We start from the raw sequence: 21,742 nt of genomic DNA on the forward strand, positions 1-21,742 counted from the left end.
GTTGCTATGCTGTGGCTTGTCTGAAAACCTCCTTAAAAAGAAGACTGTTTACATGGAGGTAATCTTCACGATGAGCTTCTGTTCTGTTTTTTTTTTTTATTTTGAAACTCCTGGTGCTGTTTTCAATCAGAGGCAAAAAAAAGGCACCGTTTTTACAGGGTGCTTTTATTAACGAGAGAATCTTGCCTCAGCGGAGAGTGACCGAGTGTTGTCTCTGTGTCCATGACGGGGACACCGTTCATCTCTGGAGTGCCCACTGCATGTCCAGCAAAATAAAACAGCTGCTGGCGGGGGAGGGGGGGGCGCGGTTTGTCTGGAAATCGGAAAGAGGAAGGAAGTTGAGATGAAATGACTTGTAGGTTTGCCTTTATCCATAGGGAGTAGGTACGTTCCTTGGGAACAGGGGTGAGACAGACAGGTACACGGCCCTGACATTTCCAGGGGAGCACACGCCTTCCTACGTGATGTGAGAGCTCCATTGTACTCCGCACTCAGTGTGTCTACCTCCCAGGCACAGTGATCACATTCTGCTTTATAATTTAATGGTTTAAATACTTCTGTCTCCGGCTAAAGTGGATGCACAAGACGTGAGTAGCCTAGTTTTGTCTGTATTTACATCTGTTGCATGAACTAATAAGGTGATGTACACATGCCCAAGGCTCTGTACATATTTTTTTGAGAATTGATGGGTCATGATAGCTGAAAGGGGAAAAATAAACAACTATGTTGACTCCTGAATACTCCGTACTCCACGTGTGTGGGTTCCCCCTAAACCAAGCCGCTCTGGCACTACCTGCCTGCAGTTAATACCACGTCCCGCAGTCCCAGAAACCTGCACCCCAGCTCTTACACTGATACATGCCCCATCAACGGATGTGTTCCAGGACAACTGTACAAATGCAGAAGAGTACTATTTTATTGTATTTTAGTAACTGAATTTATCTTTGTTTAACCCAGAGTCCTCCCAATAGGGACATGCATTTCAGAAAATAGCTACAGTGCAGTGGACCTCTTAGAAGAGCCCACGGGAGCCCACTTGGCTTCTAAGTCCTCCTGGCTTCTGGAGGCATGAGCTAATGAGGTTTCATGATGAGACTGAGCTTCCAAAATATTTTGACCGAGATAGGTGATTTCAGGCATATAAAAATGTTCCTTTTTGTTTATGAAAGCGTTCTAAATACAGAAAAGAAATCCTTGGTGTTTAGAAATTGAAGCCTGCTCTTGTGCCGCGTGTCATAGAGCTGTCATCTTTGGTTTTCGTGGCTATTTCTGGGAAGGCTGTTGCTTTGAAAGTTTTGTTTATTTATTTTACTTAATCACAGGCCTGAAACTATTGAGAGCTAATGTATGCTTATTTATTCCACATAAGCCTTCGACTTCCAGCGTGAGGGAAGCCCTATTCATGACTCACTTCTGCATTGGCCCCGTAGTAAAGAAGGTGCTCCTGGGAAATGTCTATTGTAGAGATGCGTGATAAAATGTATTGTCAGACAGCCCCACCCACCAGAATGAACCAAGGACATAACTAATTAATTGGTGTTTCCCTTAGAGCTTTGTTATTTTAATTTTGAGAGTTTGATGTTAAATAGAAATGGCTATTCTAAATCGGAGTTCTTTGGTCAGACTGCTCTATAACAACGCGTATACTGAAATGTGATGAATGGGAGTTAAATATACGTATTCATATTCTCTTTTGCATATGATAACTCAAACAGGGAAAAACCCTGACTTTTTTTTTTTTTTTTTGCGGTACGCGGGCCTCTCACTGTTGTGGCCTCTCCCGTTGCGGAGCACAGGCTCCGGACGCGCAGGCGCAGCGGCCATGGCTCACGGGCCCAGCCGCTCCGCGGCACGTGGGATCTTCCCGGACCGGGGCACGAACCCGTGTCCCCTGCATCGGCAGGCGGACTCTCAACCACTGCGCCACCAGGGAAGCCCAGTGCTCTCTTAAATAGAGCTACCTGTGAACAAAACAAGCAGTGCAGCTAATGAAGAAGCACAAGAATAAGGATCGGGAGATCTGGATCTGACTTGGGCAGATCCACAGGCTTCAGTCTTCTCTTTCAGGGGTTCACACGTCTCTTCCAGCTAAATGCTGTAGGTTGTATTCACCAAGTATGAGTGATTCTTGGGGTTCTGTCTGGAGTGAGAGCAGAGTTCCCACAGGCTGTGGACACCACATTCCTTCTCTGTTTTTGAACGGCGGTCTGTGAACAGCACAGTGCTTCCAGAAATGATTAGACATTTCTCAGTAAAAGGAATCATCCCCTCAAAAAAGCCACCTTCTTCTCTCCCAGTAGGTGGTTTCAGAAGAGAAGCTCTCCCTCTCTTGTGTTGGTTTCCAGATTTTATATTCTGTGCACTCTACAGTAGAAACAGTTTCCATATTTGTACCCAATAGGTGTACACTTGTAGATTCTATACATATACCATTGCATTTATAAATATGTGGATGATGAAAATATTAGAATAATGAGATAAAGTCAACAGTATTTTAAATAATATTTTGTTCACGGCATAGACAGCTATTTGGTTTTACTAAAATACTGTTGTAAATGATAATATTTTTATTGTAAGCAGTGTGACTAAATAAACTCCCATATATATGAATATGGGTTAAGGCAGCGATTTAGAGCTCTGATTTTAAGTACAGTTTTTTTGTTCGTTTGTTTTGTTTTTTTGCGGTACGCGGTTCTCTCACTGTTGTGGCCTTTCCAGTTGCGGAGCACAGGCTCCGGACGCGCAGGCTCAGCGGCCGTGGCTCACGGGCCCAGCCGCTTCGCGGCATGTGGGATCCTCCTGGACCGGGGCACGAACCCGTGTCCCCTGCATCGGCAGGCGGACTCTCAACCACTGCGCCACCAGGGAAGCCCCCAGTACAGTTTATTATATGGTTATTAAATTTGAAATTAGTACTCCTTCAATTGGCATTTCTCTGTAAACCATAATATTTTGAATTGTTGGTATCCTCTCCATAAATGAGGTTCTCATAAACTCAGAGAAAATTTGGCTAAATGAAAAATATTCTTAATTAAATATTCTCATATTATAAAATAATAAACATGTCAGGTCAGCTATTTTCACAAATACTGTCTTTGTGCCTCCATTCAGAGTAATTTTCTTGGACAAATATATAAAAATTTGTCAAATAAGTTGATTCTTTCAAATGTTTTATCAAATTTAGATACCATGTAATTGTAGGTCGTCTCAATTTTATTTTGATCTCATACACAATACAGAGTTATCCAGTAAAATATAGGGGCTTTATTAAAAGATTCTTCCAGAAGCCAAGCTATTCCTAAACACAGAGAATTTAAAAATTAAATCTTGCCGTCCATTTTGATCTCGCATTGTCCAACTTGTTCACTTCTTTTCTTGCTCTTGTCTATTTTTTTCTGTTCCATTTTATTCTCAGTAACTGCAATTGACCTGAAGCTTCAAAAGCCAACATTTTTGACACTCCATTTTCTGAATATTTTGAAAAAGCATTCAGAATTTAGAGATATACATTCAAAATTTAGGGAACTTTATAAACGCACACAAATATACATAAACACACGTAACTTTTGACAACTACAGCTGTATTTTCATTAGTACAATATTGAACTAGAAACTAGGTTGGATGTAATTATGAATTATAATTCATTTCAACCAATTGCAAATACGTTTCTTAGGAATACTGTTTTCATTCAAAAGCTGTGCTCCAACAAAACTTGTATTCACATTATTACCATAAAAACAATTCTTTTTTGTCAGCAGTGAACTTTCTAACTACAGTAGTATTTACCATAATGTTACATGTTTCGGTTTCAACAGAATGAGCTGCTAAAAGCTTTGTCCCAAATATATTAAATTAGATTTTAAAATTAAAATCAGTCTGGGAATTAAATTTAACTGAGTTTCATTTTTGTGCTTTTCTTTTTGAAGCATTTATGACACAGGATAATTTAACTGTGAAGTTCATTTGCTAAATGAACAACATACTAATCGCTTTTCCTATGTGCACAAGATAATACACAAAATTAATCTAGAAGTCAGGCATCTGATGTACTTGCAGTCATGCTTCACGGAGTGAAGTGTAAACACCTCCTCTGCAGCTTCTCATCCTAAATCATTGTGTTCAGGTCCAGGCTTCTTAACATAACTGCTGCCTTTTAAACAGTTACTCTTCCTCAGCAGATTGGTGTCTTCTGATTTTCATGGGGTCAGACATATTACTGTGACTCTCAGTGGACAGACATTTTGAAAAGTTACACAGTTATCCTCAACTTCTTCGAGAAATGGAAATTTGGTACTTAGTATTTTCATTGAACGTGGCCTTTAGCTAATTAATGGCAAGATGGTTCATTGCAAAAGGAAAAGCTTTACCAGAATAAGCTATATAAATAACCGTAGGTTTAATGACTCAACCACCGTAGCCTGAGTGTTGGGACGCCTCTTGGTTTGTTCCCAGGAGAAACTGCTCAGGCTCTGCTTCCTCCTCCCTTTCCCATCCATCTAACCTACGACTTCTCAGAAATCCGTCTGGCTGGTGGCCCGATAGCTCGGTCCCTCTCACAGTCTTTAACAAGGGCCACCGCACGTCTGGTCAGGACAGCACGCGACCCAAGTGGCAGCTGCATCAGATTACTTCCACCCCACCCTCCCCGCGACTCGGTCTGCCCCTACCCCTGGCATTGGGTGTGCTGCATTTGATCTTTGGTCGTACTGCATGCTGTCTTTGTCAGGAGGATTCAGTCGTATTTCATTTGGAGAGGGTCATCGGTAGAGACAGTGTCTGAAGGAGGTACTAGTTTTCTTTAGATGTAACCATGTTTTGAAATGAGAGAGCTGTTTGCTGCACAGCGCACCCTATGCTGCTGCATACGGCAGGACCAGAAGCAGGAAGTGCACAGTAGAGGACTACCCGATCCATCCTGGCTTATTTGAGTGCAGTTACTAATAGTGACAGTTGATTTGAAAAGAAAAATGCCAGGGCAGAGATGGAAGTAGAGCATACCAGGCGAACCTAGATGGCTCCCACAGACTGGGAGTTATGACCCTTGTTCACCCTCGTGCTCGTCATCTTGTGGCAGCAGGATGGCTGCTGCGCTGACGGCCATGGACTCCATTCAGAAGCAGCAAGGTGAGCGGGGTGTGGGGAGGGAGACAGGGACGTATAGGAAGTACCTTCCTTGGAACCTTCCTCACGCCCGGCACACTTCTCTGTTCAGGCGGCAGGTGTCCGCTCCCTTCTCACTGTTGAACGTGTGTTCCTCTCTGAGGCAGCTCATGGCCGGAACTTGGATGCTTAACTGCAGTGTTCTTCCCCGTACACATGCCCACAGCTCTCTTCCTTGGGAGTAAAGTGTTCTTCTAAAGAAAGAACGTTCTCACATTATTAATCTTTTCAGTTGTATGGTGTATATAAATTATTCACACTACCAAATGTCAGGAACTCTAAAGACTGCCTTTGACAACACGTGTAAGATCTGTTTAGCTCAGGTATTGCTAGAGATTCAACACATTTTTCTACAGAAAGATATTTATAAATCAGTGGTGATATGGATAATAACAGAGTATCTAGGAACTGATGCTATTATTATAATATCTTAGATAAATGACTAGTGTGGACTGCATTGTAATTCAACAATATTGAGATAAAGATGAGCTCAAAAGTGCACTGATTAAATTATAGGGCAGCAGTATTTTGGGGAACAGTGATATGCTTTCCATTTATAATTGCTAAATCAGTATCCCTTTCCATCCAAAAAATGAATAAAATAGAGCAAAAGAAAATTAAAAGGATGGTTATAATCAGTTAGATTTTATGTTAGGTTGATTTAAAATTACTAGTAATTAGGGATTTTGCTTAAGGGTTTACAAAAATTGTATGATGTAAGTATTACTGTTGCGGACACTCCAGTAGGTAAATGCAAAATCCCACCTCAACAGCAACACAAAACGAAGGGTAAGAAACCTGATGTAGCAAACAATGATAGGTCATGATCAGATACGAATATGTTCTGTAGAGTAAAATCTGTTCCCTTCTATTCTTCCATAAAAAAACTGAATTTCCAGAAGGTGTGAAACTCACTGCATACCCCAAATTAGGTCCACATGGTACTTTCTCAGGAGTTCCTTGATGATTTAGGTATTTCCTGGTCTTTAACAGGTTATGGAATATTTCATCTTCTTTGTATCCCATTTTTTCATTAGGAACAGCAGTCCTTGACTTTTTGGTAGGATAGAGCGTGGACGTCCTGGGAGAATCTGATTAAAATATTGAAGTTCTCCTCTCCACGTGTGAACAAAATTTCATTTTAACCATAGGCAGTTTACAGGTTTTGGAAGGCATCTGTGAACCCGTGGAATGCAGATTAAAATCCTAGCACATTGCCTGGCTAGTTAACCAAATGAATCTATGATCTGTTTGCACATTCCTTTCTTCTTTTTTTTTAAGGAAAGAAATTAGTCATGGTTGTGTATTGTAAGTGTTCTTTTTAAAGGATGGTTTTAATTTAACCATGTTTATGATATAAAGTTAGCATAGTCTGAATGGAATCTGTGCCTGCATATCTTGGATGATTTGCAGTGTGTGTTTAATCTTAAGATTTTTTTCCTAATACGTAGTTTTGCTATCTCATGGCATCTGCAGAGTAATTGCTTTATCTTTTACAACTCTTGCTTTAGCAATATTGCCCAACCATTTTCACATAAATTAACTAGTGCATCTCAACTAGGAAACAGACACTCATCTCAGAATTAGTAATAATTTCCAATTATCCCTGCCTTATCTTACCATCTTCTCCCAGGATACTCACGTGGCCCTTAAGGAGAACCTTCCTGGGGATATTTATGGAGAGATGATTTTTGATACAGTAGCTATGAAATGTTTTCGGGCATTTCATGATTAAACTACAAAAGCTATTTTGTTGTAGACGTGTGACGGAAGTACTACCGTAGTGCCGTGCGGCTGAATTTTTATATTTTTATTAAGCATGAATAACCACAAGGGCCCGCATGAGGGAAGGTTGTTTGACAAGAAAAGCCAATTGTTAAAGCATAAAAGCTACAAACTAGATTGGTCCATCCTGCGTCTGTTTGATGCCGATAATATGCTTTGAACCTCATCATCGCAACGGCTCTACCCAAGACTCTACACCAAACAGAAGTCTCTCTAAGAAACTCCTTTCCTCAACTTCCCAGTGTGTGTCTAATTGATAGACGTCATGCATGTACTTGTAGCCTTTTAATTCCTTCTCTTGATGTGTCCACCTATCATTTCTTAACTATGTTTTCAGCTTTATTGAGGTATAATTGACGGATAAAGTTGTAAGATAGTTACAGTGTAGATCATGGTGGTTTACTCTGTGTCCATACTGTGAAGGGATTCCCTCCGTCTAGTTAATTAACACACCCATAACCTCACCTGTTACTCACGTGAACATACTATGAGTGGAGACCAGGCTCTGTCTGGTAAACAGTAAACCTTTAAAGTTTACTTCACTTTCAATGAGACTTTAACTCATGACCAGAGATGGCCAGATGTGAGAAGACAAAAGGAGAATCTGTGAAAGAAGCCTGTCTCTGCTACACGGCATCCTTCAGAGGGGTCTGGACGAGAGAGAGGTCTGAACCAGAGGGGGTGTGCGCTCTTTTACACAGAGGACGCGCCGTAATCTGGATACACGAGGAGATTCCTGGAACTGGATAGCTATCCCTTCCCTTACAGGGAAGTTCTGAGGTAACAGCAAGGTTCCAAACTGAACTGGATCTCTGCTCAGCTACACGGAGCAGCTCACCATCCTTAACTGGTCTGGCAGTGTAACCAGTGCCACATAGGCTGGGAAATGTGGTCTTTTAGTAGTGTGCTGATTCTAAGTGGGAGTTCTCATCATTTGAAAGAAGAGGAGAGAATGTGTGTTTGGTGGCAATTAGCAGTCATGGGCTCATCTATTGATTATGCCTTTTTTTTTTTTTTTTTTTTTTTTTTGCGGTACGCGGGCCTCTCACTGTTGTGGCCTCTCCCGTTGCGGAGCACAGGCTCAGCGGCCATGGCTCACGAGCCCAGCCGCTCCGCAGCATGTGGGATCCTCCCGGACCGGGACACGAACCCGCGTCCCCTGCACCGGCAGGCGGACTCTCAACCACTGCGCCACCAGGGAAGCCCCTGATTATGCCTTTTTATCAAAGATGAAAACTTGGGCCCAATTCTTCTTTATTTACCCTTGTGTACTATTAAGTAGAAGCCCGCTCAGAAGTCTCAGGCAGACTTCACTGATGCTTCTAATTAGGGTGAGTTTTGTTGGTGGTTAAAAAAATAAAAAGACCTTCTGTTTTTAAGTTAGAAATGTTTGGGTGAAAGTGTCAATTGCTATTTATAGCTTATTCTGACTCAGTCTCTTTTTGTACGTGGGTCTTACTCTGTCACGAAGGTGAAGCCTAGATTTGAGGATCACGTAGACATCATAAGTAACTTTTATGATGCACAAAATGTTTAGAAGTTCCTCAGCAGAGAGCCATTACATGCAATTAGACTGCCAGAGACCTCATTCTTACAAGACAGATCACTAGAAGAGTTGAATTTTTAAAATAAGTGGTGGGCAACAGTCCTAAGCAGATATTTTAATTAATTATACAGTTATTTTTAGATGTACTAAAGTGTACCCCACCATATCCTAAGTATAAAAGGTGATCTTTCCACCTTCCCCAGTTTCAGATCAGTTTATTAGTATGCTCAGTTTTGCTTCAGAACATGAGGCTATAAAATCAACAGATATGAAACAGGTCTTTGCCTTATTATTCTAAGATAGCTTATGAAATAGTAAGACAGATACATCTCAAGTAAAAACTACCAAAGGACATAAATAGACAATTCAAAAAAGAATGGGGATAGACGTGGAATAATTCTTTCTTGTTAATTTCAAAGCTATACTAGATAAATGATGTGCTGGAGCTTAACAAATTGCTGATGATTTAAAAATATACATTTCTGTATATTCCACATATTGCATTATAGACGTATTTTTTGAAAAAAATTAGGAAACACGGTAGGCATCTTTCTCAGTAAACTCTGGGAAACCAAGTTAAGAATCTTTCAGTCCAAACTCTTAGGTTAAGGAAATGCTGTCTTTAGTTACAAGCATTCTGTTAACTCTTGCTAAACTTTCTTCCCTGTGGAAATGGTCAACAGTAATTTAAGACAGTTTTTTCAGAATTTGTCTAACATCAGCATTTTTGGTTAAAGACAGGAGCCATGCCTATACCTTCTTGATATACACTAACGTTTCTTCAGAAACCGTTGAAGTATTATCTCCCTTTTTCCCCCTATTTAAACATTTTTCTTCTTGATTCTGGTTTTTTTTAAAAAAAACTTCTTCCACACGTAACTCAACAGCTGCTGCTCCCAGCACCAGTTTCATTACCTAAGCAAAACTTTGCCTTTCTTAAAAACTGACAGATTCCCAGCTTACATCCATATAGTTTGTCCAGTGTTTTTAGAGAAAATTCAGAGCTTGCACATATGATTATCATCAAGTTTGTGTGAAATATCTCTTCATTGTAAAGTTTCTCTTTTTCTTTTTTCCATTTTCAGTGTCAGGGTTTTAAATTGCATATGCAAAATATGCCCCCATAAACTCTTCATTGTGAGAATATAATATGTTAGAATTATTATAATTTACTTTTTTATCTGGTGGGATTTATTACTAAAGCATTTTCTTTTCAGTGAAGTTTAAAATGAGATAGCTGTTTTGAGTTTCATGAAATAAAGAACTAGGGGAAAAAGGATCCAATTTTTTAAAAATTACAATAACAGTATATAATTCCTTACAAATTACCCACTTGTAAGGCTACTTTGTTGTCTTTCTGTGTTGTGTTGTTTAGAAAGCTTTCCTCTCCTTGGGTTGAGGTATCTTGAACCATTTGGTATTATTCTTCCATTGCTTTTTTTCCCTGTGTTTTTTGTACCAACTCATTTCTCCCACATATTAGAGTTTTTAACTCTAATATTATTAGATATAAAGTCTAATACAATATTAACTCTAATATAATATTAAAAAGTCACAGTTTTTAACCTGTTGTCCCTGAATTATATATATCATGATTCTTCCCCCCTTGTGCATTTTATAAATTTTGTATCAAGGAGGATGAATGAAAAAGAAACATCTGATCAGCAGATTTTTAATAGCTGCCCACACTATTACGATCTCACACGGGGACACAGAAAGTCTTGTCAGCCTTTTTTGTATTTCTTTGTTCTTGTTAGAATTACATGTATGCTACCTTTCTTTGGTCGGTATTCGTTTGCTGTCTCAAGCCCTGCCATTTCATTGTTTTGCGTATTTAGAGCTGATGTTTCATTTCTTACAACATGCAATCAACAACAGCTGCTTCTAGCAGGGCCTTGCAGTGCTGAGGGGAGGAGGTGACTCATCTATGGGGGGATTAAACTGAGGAGGGCATCTTAAATGTTAGGACCCCTACAGATAAATGTGATCGATCTTGTGGAGGGCAGCCTGTAAGAAGCTGCCTGTGATCCGTTCACTTGTTTTAGGTGGGAGATGACTCCCTCCACGCCCCCTGCCCAGGGAAAGGTAAACAGTCAGGTGATCCTGTCTAATTTCCTGGCTTAGTGGACTCCTGCAGACTAGTGATATTTGCCAGGAGAAAGAGACTGTTATCTCTTCAGCAGGAATGCTTTTAGCAGGATGTCCTTGGCTAAAGGATTGCCTGTATTGCAATAGGAAGTAAACCCTAGGTCTGTGGATTCACGAGGCAGGAAAAAGTCTGTCAACCACCAAACACTTTGGACTATAGAATAAAGATATTTCATAACTTAGAAATTCCCTTCAATGTGTGTAACAACCTGTAACACGTCTCCTCCACTCACCCGTTATTCTGGGCCAGAGAAAACACGTCCAGTGCAGGAAGGCGGGACCTGGGGAGCCACATGGGATGTCCCAGTCTTCTTTATCTGAGCCCCTTGATTGCTCTTATCCTTAAAATTATTAGTAAAACTTGATACTGGGAAAGAACTCTGATTTAGGGAGTCTGACTTGACAGTTTGAAAGTGTGGGCTACTTTAGATGATTACTTTTTCCCTCATGGTGTGTACACTTTCTAGACCACCTTCCTGGGTTATTTTCTGTCTCAGGGCTGCTCCTGATGTGATATCAAATGAGGGAAGCAAAATAAAACACAAGATCAGTACCGGAGTCAAGGGAGTGATGCTCAGGGCCCCTGGGTGATATGATCTATGTCTTTCTCAGGCTCTTATAACTTTCCTCTAAAATGGCAGGCACAGGAAAAAGACAATGTTCTAAACGATTTGAAAGAAAAACTTAAAAATTTGCCAGAAAATGGGGTAGTTTTGGTTTACTTCCAAAGCTGATGGGATTAAGTGGCCTGTATATGTTACATCCCTGGAGCCACCCTTTCCGCTGTCTGTTTTGTGGAAAAGAGAGTCAGGGAATGCAATAAACAGAAAATTAGATTTTCTGTATCTGTACGGATGGTTGTGGATTTTTTTAAGATTTTTTGGTGTGGACCATTTTTATAGTCTTTATTGAATTTGTTACAGTATTGCTTTGCTTTATGTTTTGGTTTTTTGGCCCCGAGGCATGTGGGATCTTAGCTCCCTGGCCAGGGATCAAACCCACACCCTCTGCATTGGAAGGCCAAGTCTTAACCACTGGACCGCCAGGGAGGTCCCTAGTTGTGAGTTTTAAACGCATACTCCTCGCTGTGTCTTGCAGCTCACAGGAAACAGGGAAGGAGAACCATGTGGGGAGGGATGGGAAGTGTGGTTTCCACTGGGGGGACCTCAGGCCCTGGGTCTCCGGGCGTTCTGAGGAGTGCAGTGTTGCATGTATCTACTTTCTCGTTTGCTGTTTTATATTCATGTCCTCCTGTCCTTGGCTGGGAGCATTTCCAACATTTCTCCTCTCTCTTCCCTCCCTTGCCGTCCCTTCCCCTGCCCTCCCCTCTTCTGTCTCTCTATTCTTTTGCTCTGAACGAATCCTGTTTCTACTCAGTGTCATCTACTTGTTTAGGTTTCAGGAACTCTATACCTGTAGCCACATCTCAGCATTAATTCTAATGACACATCTGACGCTGCCTCCTGGACAGTCCCAGTTTGGTGTGTGGACATCACCTAAGCCATGCCTGTCCTGGAAGGGAGTAATCATCTTCCTCTTTGCTCCTTTTTATCCCCTTCTTGACTTTTCAGTTTCCCTCTGTCATTTTTCTGGCATCTTATCTTGAAGAAAAAAGAGTTCACTCACTCTTTTCATTTGATGCAATCAGTCATCTTCAGATTTTTTATCTCTTTCAAACACTCCTTTTTTTGGTACCATTTTCATGCGTATAATCCTAGTTTGAATTATCATATTATTTGTATGAACCTTCAAATTATTTCCCTGCTGTTAGAATATCTACTGTTTTTTGGTTTTTTTTTTTTGCGGTACGCGGGCCTCTCACCGTTGTGGCCTCTCCTGTTGTGGAGCACAGGCTCCGGATGTGCAGGCTCAGCGGCCACGGCTCACGGGCCCAGCCGCTGCGCGGCATGTGGGATCTTCCCGGACCGGGGCACGAACCCGTGTCCCCTGCATCGGCAGGCGGACTCTCAACCACTGCGCCACCAGGGAAGCCCTCTACTGATCTTTAATCCATCCAATTCATTGCCAAATTTATATTTATTAAACAGTAGTTTCCTTATATCATTCATCAACTCTCAACCCTTAAGTACTTCAGTGTTCCGCAGTGAATAGAGTTAAAGTCACTTTATGTTTGGGGTATATGGCCTGATACGATCTGTGCCAATACTCGTATTAAACCTTTACAACATGATGCTAAAATGGACGTTTCATCTAAAGTACAGGGAAGTATTAGGCCTTATGTAGTACGATCAGATTAAGGGGGAAAAACCCTCTTGACAACAGTTAGAACATAAAAAGCGTTAGAACGACTTGATTTTTTAAAAGGGCAGCCTCTGTACTATGAGTCTCGTTCTCCTCACTTACCTCCCCTTCAAAAAAGAAGGGTTCTAAAGGCGAGCACTTGGGTAGGTGAATATAGCCCTTGCCATTTGGCGGACAGGGTAGATGAGTGTCTAAGACACCCGAGAAATCTAAACGTCTAAGCTTCAGAGAATTATTTCACCGTCCCGGGTAAGCAGGGTGTAGGATATACGAGTGTTTACTATGGACCGTGTGTGACAGTGAGGCAGCAAAGGTCAAGGTACATGATACCTCAGGCTCTAAAGCAGGTGTAGGCCAATTCCAGCTCTCCAGCCAAATTTCACTGCCTCTTTCGGAAAGAGAAAAATTTGAATATAGTCACAGTCATTTATTTTATCTATTGTCTATGGCTGCTTTGGGCTACAGTGACAGAGCTGAGTAGCTGCTGCGAAGATCAGCTGGCCCACAAAGCCTAAAATGCTTACTGTCCCTTACGGAAGAAGTTTGTTAACCCTTGTTGACAGAGGTAAGCAGTTTCAGCAGAAGAAGCCTGGAATTGTTGCTTGACTCCTAAGTCCAGAGAGAGAAAAAAGCCAGTAACTAGACTGTGAGGGCGATCAACCTGATACCCATGGTGGTCTAGTTGAGCGACGCCAAAGATAGAGAGATTTCAGCAAGTGTGGAAAAAAGCTACCTGCTTTTTGCTTCTTCCATCCCGTGATGACGGAGGCTTATGGTAGTCTCATCTGAGTAAGTGTCTGCTGCTTTCCTTTTTTCTGCTCCATTCACCAGCACAGGAGGGCCGAGAAACTGGATTATCGACCAGAGGAGTGGTAACACTGAAAGGGAAAAGAGAAGGCACCTGCCCCCTTGCCCAGCTTTAAATCAGGTTCAAAGCTTTTATTATTACGTAGTTTTCACCATTTTAATTCTTAAAATTAGACTGTTTTACAACCTAAAGAAATCGTGCAGTTTTTATGCTCTTCAGAGTAACCAGAGAGGACTCGTGGAAAACGCAGATTTTCATCAAGGGGAAGGGGAAGCCAGGGGCATGTGGGGTCAGGCCCCAATGGTTTATGAGGGTTGGTTGTTCAATATTCAGAAACTCTGTGAGCCTGTGGGTATAGCATTAGTTGCTTGAAATTGGCCGCAGTGGGAGTATTTACACCGCAGAAATTGGTAAACGCTATAGATCAGGTCTTCTTTCCCCAGAATGTCAATTTCTTAGCACACCACTGGATGGTCACAAGCCACACTGAGGACTTTGAAAGTGCAGTGGGAGACGAAATGCACATGCTTTTCATTATACCCTGTGAGTTATTCATGTTTAATGTAATGGTTGTACTTGATTCCTTTCCCTTTGATTCATAAATATCTTGTTGTCATTTTCACTGTTCCCTAAACATACTATGGCTGTTGCTCATTAAATATGTTGTTTAACCTATGTTATTCAAAGTAATGTTTATCTCTCTCAGGTCGTCCTATCCAAACCTTATCAATTTTTAAAACTCACTATAGACTCTGCCTCTTTCTTAAATCTTTCCCATATGACTCCATTTGCTATTGAATTTCTCTTTATTGCTCTTCCTTTTGTATTTGTGTTTCAGTGTATAAATATGTAATGTAATGTGCTGCGTGGCTTTTAAATTTGTGTCTTTCATGTTTTTTCTTCCCTCGCTTTTACTGTAGGCTAATGGAAAGTAGAAATCATGGCTTTTTAAATTCATGTATCAATCCCATGTTCATACTTAGCATTATGTAAACTTATTTCTAATAAACATATTAATAAAAATTTATTCATGAATGGATATATTAAAATACTCTACATTTAGTTACTTTCACTATGGTATTATGGTAGATTGAGGGTCTTGGAAATTTCGCCAGCAGATGGCTGTATCTATGTAGAAAAAGAAGACCATTACAGCAAAAAATTAGAAAGCTTAACTATGTTCCCTTCCATATCAGCTTAGACAGTGAATTTACTCTCTGAACATCTGCTTTTTATCTGTGAGCTGAATTTAATAATATCTACCTTCCTAGATTGTTGGGATGATCCAATTAGATAAGGCATATGAACTCCTTTGATCGATGTTGGGTAATTAGATGTTTGCCCTGACATACAGGTGGGCCACTCAGATAAATTTTTCTCTCTCGTAATAACTCTTATTCTGGGAAAGACGTCCAATTTAAGCTCTTCTGGATTGTTAAGGGAGGGACAAAAGTTTCTCTTGAATCTACAGGATCTCGATTGCCTTTAGCGCAAAATAATCGTCCCGGTAAAGTGGCACGCTTGGGGGAGGCTTGTTCTGAACCCCTTCAGGTGGAGTAGAGTGGCAGCTGGGCACAAATTATTTTGACTATAATAGATTGCATGTTAAAAATGATCACTAAACAAATGGAGTTTCAATTTATGATGTCATAAATATGTTATTTAGTTAATACAGTCTTTTTTTTTCCAATGTTTATTTTTTGTATTCTTACATTTGCTCTTAACATTCACTTCTTCCCTGCTTCCTGTTGACGTCAAAAAGCCTTTCCTCTTCAGCGGTTTGGATCTTTCGTTCTGAGGATGGGACTGACTGAGCATGAATAGTGTGTAGATTTAGGATTCATGGAATCTCAGAGGACATAGATGTAGATGCAGGTTCATTTGGACCGTGTCTAGAAGGTCTGCTGCTTCAAACAAATGAGGTGTTTTTTTTTGCGGTACGCGGGCCTCTCACTGCTGTGGCCTCTCCCGTTGCGGAGCACAGGCTCCGGACGCGCAGGCTCAGCGGCCATGGCTCACGGGCCCAGCCTCTCCGCGGCATGTGGGATCTTCCCGGACCGGGGCACGAACCCGCGTCCCCTGCATCGGCAGGTGGGCTCTCAACCACTGCGCCACCATGGAAGGTTTTGAGATTAGATATTTAATAAAAGGCAAGGGGAAGCAAGGAACAAAGGAGATTTGATCAGGATGGAGATTGGAAAAGAGCAAAAATGAAATTAGAGGATTCATGGAAATGCGTGGTCCTTTCAGGCATGAGTGTGTGCACACACGCTTAGAGGTGGAAGAGTAGCATCTTAGTCTGTTTGTGCTGCTGTAACAAAATACCTTAGACTCAGTGTCCTATAAACAACAGAAATTTATTCCCTACAATTCTGGAGGCTGGTAAATCGAAAATCAAGGTGCTGGAAGATTGGGTGTCTGGTGAGGACCCGCTTCTCCATTGGCAGCCATCCTCTCACTCCATCCTCACAGGGTGGAAGGGGCAGGGGCTCTCTGGGTCTCTTTGATAAGGGCACTAATCCCATTCACAAGGGCTCTGCCCTCATGACCTAATCACCCACCAAAGACCCCGCCTCCTGACACCATCACATTGGAGGTTAGGATTTCAAACTACAGATTTTGGAGGGACATAGCCAAGTGGTATGTAGATGAGGAAGACCAGATCATAGGCAGCAGGTGCTCTCTAAGACAGACCAGGAGGAGGTGGCATGACAGGCCGGAAGCTACGCAGCGAGCTGGGGGGCCACGGCACTCTTGAGGTGCCCGCTGAGCCCGTCAGCTGTAATGACTGGGAAGCAAGTTGTGTCTAGGACGATTAAGGAGAAACATATTTAACTGAAACCATCACAGGTCGTTTGTCTTTTGTGGTGGGTGGTGGTTCTGCTGTGGTTCTAAAGGTCCTCTTACAGATTGGCAGAATCTGGTAGACAGTATTTGCTTTCAAAAATGCCATAAATGCCCTTCACTTTGACCTACTTCAGTGGCTGAAAATGTTCCTAAACATCTGTAGCTGAGATTTCCCAACTTAATTTGGTTCTCATCAGAGTAAATTTCCATCCAAGTCAGTGGCAGCATCTGTGCCTGTAGCTCTGAGAAGGAAAAGATGTGTTTGATGGTCTCCCCAAGTGGGCAGCATCAACGTGAACTCATGAGAATTATAAGGAAATGAAGTAAGGAAAGGTAAACCTGGATTTCAAAGGAGTCTGGGTTGGGCTGCTGTCACGGAGGTGATGAAAAGCAGATCTGCAAGCTAAGAAGCTGTGCAAGGAACAGAGCTGTGTTTCTGAACAGCACCATGGTTACGGTCTATAAAAATAATAAAACTGGAAGAGAAAAATAACAGCGCAGGAGTTTGAGAATTTTTTTTTTCTAAGATTGGTTTTTATCTACTTGTCTGATCAAATGAAAAGATCCTGTGATTTGCATGATCGTACCTAAATCAAAAACCAAAAGCAGATTATAGCTGTCTCTTCAAATGCTCATTGCTAAATATTCAAGAATGTCTGTGCTCTCTATCCCTCCTCTAGACACCACGAATGTTATGTTTAACAAATCATTGTGAACTATCAAGTCTCCCTCTACTCTGACTGCAGATCTACAATCAAAACTCAGTGATGACTTTGTATCTTTCACCCACTACTTCTTAGACTTACTATCACTGATGCAGGGAGAGAGTTGCTTGAATTTCAATGCTTCTTGCATCCAGCTGTGGCCATTGATTCACTCATTGAATCTGATGGTGTTAAGCACAATAAGGGAGATGACTTAATGGGTCTTAAATGTTTACTGTTATCGAAACCGTTCTGCAATTTTCATTACCTAGAGAAGTCCCTGCTGGAATGTTATTCTTTCTACTTCCCGAATGCTTCTTGTAAGCAGAGATACAAGGAAATTCAGTCCACACCAGCTGTTACAGGCTAATTTAGAGAGAAATGAAGTGCCCATATTCAGTAAAGCCCCACTAAAATGCTCTTCTTTTCATAATGATGAAAAGACAAAAGGGCATTGCGTTTTCACAATTTAATGTACGCCTAGCAGTTGAAAGTTTTTTCCCTCACATTAGCATTCTTATGTAATGTGAAGACCAGTTCCTTTAGAAGATGTTTCCTTAACGTGAGAGGATATATTCTGAAGGGGATCAAAGTACAACACCCCCAAATATGCCGCTGTGGCAGAAAGATTATTTTGAGCTGAAGGAAGTGGAGAAGGAACAGACAGAAACGTTCTTTACCCTCCCCATTTGCCTAACAGCAGGGCATCCATTTCCCTGTGTATGAACCCAAGCCCACTCTGTCTCGTGCACCAGGGAGGGCAGAATGGGATTAGCCCAGAAACAACAAGGAGAGGAATCTGTATAACAAACCTTACGGAACAAACCTTATCTTTAATTAGTTTCCCCTATACATTTCCCTTACAATTTACCAACCTTAAAGCCTTAACACTTTTTTTCTTTCTGTTGTTTCCACAGTTTATTTCTCTTGGTTAAAATGGTATATAAACCCCTGGCACTAACTGCTTCTTTGGGTCTTCAATTTTTTTTCTAAAATAGTTGTACCATATTAAGTTCCCATCAGAAATACCTGAGAGTCTGGTAGCTGCATATTCTAGCCAACATCTGGTGGTGTCATTCTTTTTAACCCTGGCCATTCTAATGGATATAGTCCAGTTCCATTTTTTTATAATTTTTATTTGCAGTTTCCTGATTACTGATGAGATGGAGCACTTTTCATGTGTTTACCATCTGTTTGTATATCGTTCTTTGTGAAGTATCTCTTCATGTCCTTTTGCTCATTTTTAAAATTAACTGTTTGTCTTTATGTTATCGAGTTGTAGGAATATTTTATAGAGTCTTGACGCAAGTTCTTTGTCTCTGGTTTTCCAGGACTAGTGGAGTGCTCCAGGATAAGGCACGTAAATACCAAGTTGCACAACACAGTAGAAGCAGCATGAGCTATGGAAGTCATTAATGAGGAATTACTGAAGTGATATAGGGAGAGAAATGACATGGTCAGATTTACATTTTAGATAGGTCACTTTCAAACGGTGTGTGAAGAATGGATTGAAAGAAGACAAGATTGATACGGCAAAACCAGCTGCATTAATTGAAGACAGAAATGATTAAGGAAGCCAGAGGATTTCCACTCAGAATGATAGCTTTCATTTATCAAGATTCACCAACAATATCAAAGAAACTTGATATGATTCTGGTTTAAGATAGTTGTACTTTGCTAATCACTAATTATTCACAGCTTGAAATTGAAAAGAAATGCTTAGAACTGTGTTACTTGCCAACTTCGGTAAAATATATTCGGTAAAACGTAATATGATATAATATTTCAGTAAAGTATAGTATCACTAATATAGCAAAAATAAAATGGATTCTAATTTAAGTACAGTCACTGTTCGGATTCAATAGCTGGTGGAGAGGACCTCATTCTGCCGTTCTGAAACCTGGGCTGATTTTATTCTTTAATCAGAGTAACTCAGTTGACTCAAATGACAATGCCTGTGCGCATACACTTTAGAGATTTTGGAAGAGATTCTAGCATGAGAGGAAACGCAGAATCCAATCCCTACATTTTTCTCTTGGGTCCTCCCTTGCATGCCTCCCTGATCTTAAACCATCTTCTGTTTCCTAGAATGGCTCTACAGTACGTTTCCAGTCTAGGCAAGAAGCAAATTCACTAGAAGAACCCAGTGGTGGCTAGAAATGTTGTTCGGTATCTGAGGGTAGTTCTGCCCCGAGTTATGCTGGAAGTTCCCGGACAGTCCAGTCTCTGGACTGCTGACGCCAAGGCCCAGGCCTCACCCTCCCGTGCTCGGTATGTGGGGGATGCCGACCTCTGCAGAAAGCAGACTGCTTATCCTCTTCTTTCTCCGACTCCAGGGCTGCCTCTCAGCACTCTAGTGGCTGCTGCAGCTCCTGCCATTTAAGCCCATTGTGGATTCAGCTACTTCCACCAGCCCTGGACTCCAGGAACTGCAGCTGTGGGACCACATCAGCCTCTTGCTCTTACTAGCCCGAGGACCCTTCACTGCCCTCTGACTTCTCAGCAGTTCCCTGACCTGGGCGACCTCTGCCCTGTACTGGCATCTCTCATTTCAGTTCTCACAGTGGTTTTTTGTTTTCCAGGTTGAGCCCTGACTGATGCATGAGGCAAACGAGTTCTTTTAAGGGCTCGAGTTGATCATCTCAAACTGAACATTTTCAGTGAATATAATCATTATCCCTGATACACCGTTTGGACGAAAGACGCCACTCCAGAAAAGAGGATTTCTGGGTGATAGAAACACAAATAGACGCACCAAAAATCTTGTCAAACTTCATCCTCTTTTCATTGACAAGTACAGAACTTGGCCTTGAGTAATAAATACTGTAGCAAGCTGCTTTACTGAAATATTATCTTTTTGCATTTCTTCTCACATTCCACTGTGCCCACCTACTCTTCCCGCCGCTGACCCCAACCCAAGAAGATAGGCATGTCCTTTTGTGCGTATCTAACTGGGTTTTTTTTTTGCAAGGCAGGAAGCAGAAGTAGAGGGCTCCTGCAACAGCACTTTGAATTCTGTTCAGCTCTTTAAGCAGTAATGCCGGGTCCACGACTAAGGTGGAATGAGGACAGCAGTTGGGTGAGAAAGCTTTGGAGGAGCTGCAGGAAGCCTGAGGCTCAGAAGAGGACAGAGATCTCTGGAACTCAGTGGGCCTCACATCCAGCTCCTGGGCACCTCCCCGAGCAGAATGAAGGGTCTCAGAGGATTATTATCGGGTACATTCAAGAGGTGATAAAGGAAAAATTTATTCATGACACTTGTTAAGGCACAGTGAGATAGACTTTATTCAAGGGGGTGCTGTCAAGACAGGCATGGGGACCACTGACTGGGAGAGAGATTGGGGTCAACTCTGAGCACAGGGTGGACAAGTGGAGGGTTCACGGCCACGGAGCAGGGTGGGGATCAGTGGATGGAAAATTCCTAAGAGCAAACTTCAGGGGGAGGAGGGATGCTGAGTAAACCGACCTAACGGATTCTCGCTGAAGGCAGGCCAGGGAGGTGACACATCACCTGGGAGGTGGAAAGGGGTGAGGAACCTGCGACCACGGCTCACGGGCCCAGCCGCTGTGCGGCATGTGGGATCCTCCCGGACCAGGGCACGAACCCGTGTCCCCTGCATCGGCAGGTGGACTCTCAACCACTGCACCACCAGGGAAACCCAGGATTCTCGTTAAAATTGAACAATGTCGATATGAACACAGAAGCCTGAAAGTCAGTTGAAAAGGAGCTCAGAAGCATCTGAGTAAGGTTTGGTCAATGAGAGAACATTATCGGTGGCGGAGTCCCAGGTAATTGTGACTTTAGTGTCCTAAGCCTACCACAGACTCTGCAGAGGTTTCTGACCTGAGGGACCGGAGCAGACAGATGGGGGCAGCCTTGCCACCTACCTTGGCGCTCCTTGAGTCCAGAAAAGCTCTGAGCCTTTTTCAGCCTGAAAGTTGGAGCTCTCTAAAAAGATGAAAGTTGAATTTCCATACTTCTAGATGGAAACTAGAAGTCAGAATTAAGTTGATTTTAAGAAAATAAATAAAAGTAATACTAAATTATATCTAGATCTGCTGACTCAGATATATACCCATTGCAAAAGTAATCATACTTACATTATGCTTTTTAATCTGCAAAGCTACTGCAAATCATATTTTAAGTACCAGATGTTAACATCACATTTGCTTAATAAAGCCAAGTGTAAAAGGCCACAAATGGAGGGACTCAGGACCAATTGAAGCCAAAACAGGATAAATCAGAATAAAATCAAATGCAAGGTAGATCAGCGATTTGGGGGTAAGAGTTTATGCTAAGGTACTATTAGGAATAGTTATTTTAAAAGATGTTAAAACATGTTTTAATTTGAAGAAGTAACTGCAAAAAAGGCCGCTATGCTTGTATATGATAGATTAATGCCAACGTACTTAACACAGTTTAGCAAATATTACAAATCCCATAAATATTAGTTTTTCAAATCTTTTCTATATTATTAAGC

At 41.6% G+C, this 21,742-nt stretch overlaps 1 protein-coding gene across 2 annotated transcripts in view; it reads left to right on the forward strand.

Annotated features, from left to right (window-relative positions):
- GPM6A (glycoprotein M6A) overlaps positions 1–21,742 on the forward strand; it is a 248,062-nt gene that overhangs the window by 52,542 nt on the left and 173,778 nt on the right. The gene's annotated exons all lie outside the window — the stretch shown is intronic.

The sequence above is a fragment of the Tursiops truncatus genome, chromosome 21 (assembly GCF_011762595.2).
Source record: "Tursiops truncatus isolate mTurTru1 chromosome 21, mTurTru1.mat.Y, whole genome shotgun sequence".
In the NCBI taxonomy this organism is placed as follows: Eukaryota; Metazoa; Chordata; class Mammalia; order Artiodactyla; family Delphinidae; genus Tursiops; species Tursiops truncatus.